Below are 1,379 nucleotides of genomic sequence, written 5' to 3' on the forward strand. Positions count from 1 at the left end.
CTTGAGTTATCTCCAGAACCAATGACTACAAGTGTTCGTGGCTACCATTTATGGAATACTTTTCATGTGTCTGGCATTCTGCTGAGTCCTTTTCATGCAGTCATCTATGTATTTATCATCCCAACCCTAGGAAGTTTCAACTGTTAGGACAGTTTTGCAAGAAACAGAATTTTCTTGTCAAAACTGAATGTCTTCAAACCCTTGTGTAACTTGGCTTAGATCTAAATTATTAGGACCTTTGTGCCACATAAGAGTTGAACAAAGGGCAAAGTGTATATACAGTGGAACTTGACTAAAAAGACTGACATAGAATTTTGAAATGAATTCAACTTTACCTTTTGTGTGGCTTCGCATATATCCAGACTTCTTCTTGGGATAGTGTAGAACAGGCTGAATATGCTCATCCTAAAGACACCTCTCTTATATGGCCCATTCTCTCATATACCGGCCTGTGTTTGGTGTAGAAAATTGGACTGTGTCTGTCCTTGGAATATGTTATGTTTTTTCTTGCCTCTGGCTTTGCCAGAAAGGTTTCCTTCTCTCTCTAGCTACCTTTCTGCATCTTCTACATTTGCCTAGATCTGATAGATTCTTTAGACTAACTCAATTGTCTTCCTTCATGAAGACCTGCCTGGGTTAAACTGCATTAATTACATTCTCAGGGTTTTAATTTGATGAATATATTTTAAAACATTTATTGTACAAGTAACATATGTATAAATTTGAAAAGTAAACTAGAATAAGCAAAAAGAATAAAAACAATCACCTGAAGTTTTATCAGTAAGAAGAAAGCTATGGTGTTAATTTCTATATAAGAATATATGTAACAGTAAAGAAATATAACGACACATGCACACACTGGAGATGGAAATGGAAACCCACTCCAGTATTCTTACCTGGGAAATCCCATGGACAGAGGAACCTGTCAGGTAGAAGTCCATAGGGTCTCAAAAGTGTTGGACACAATGTAGTTAATAAACAACAAATACACACATTCACATGTATATGTATGTGTGTGTTTAAAAGGTATTTATCTATTATAGTATACCTTGCTCTTTTGCTGAATATTATACTATAAAATAAAATATTTTAAAAAATGACTATCTTTCCATCTGTATAGTACTTTATGAGGCAAGTAATGAGTAAGTAGCAAGACATGACTAGTTTCCTACTTACTGATTTATTATGATCTTGAGCAAATTACTTACTCTGCTATTTTGTTTTGTTTTGTAATTATCCGACTTCACAAAAATCAGAAGGCACCAATGGACAGCCAGTCCATCCCCATGGTGCCCTGAGTGAAAATAAGTCAGCTTAGATATATGATGGACTACAATCCCACTACTTAAGACTCCAAGCAGTGAGATAAAGAGCCATGA

At 35.3% G+C, this 1,379-nt stretch overlaps 1 non-coding gene across 1 annotated transcript; it reads right to left on the reverse strand.

The window, feature by feature from the left end:
- Nucleotides 1-1,231: 1,231 nt before the first annotated feature.
- Nucleotides 1,232-1,379, reverse strand: LOC139034565 (small nucleolar RNA SNORA79). Its single transcript, XR_011487101.1, has one exon. It is a non-coding gene; the product is annotated as a small nucleolar RNA SNORA79 (small nucleolar RNA).

This window comes from Odocoileus virginianus, chromosome 3, assembly GCF_023699985.2.
Source record: "Odocoileus virginianus isolate 20LAN1187 ecotype Illinois chromosome 3, Ovbor_1.2, whole genome shotgun sequence".
In the NCBI taxonomy this organism is placed as follows: domain Eukaryota; kingdom Metazoa; phylum Chordata; class Mammalia; order Artiodactyla; family Cervidae; genus Odocoileus; species Odocoileus virginianus.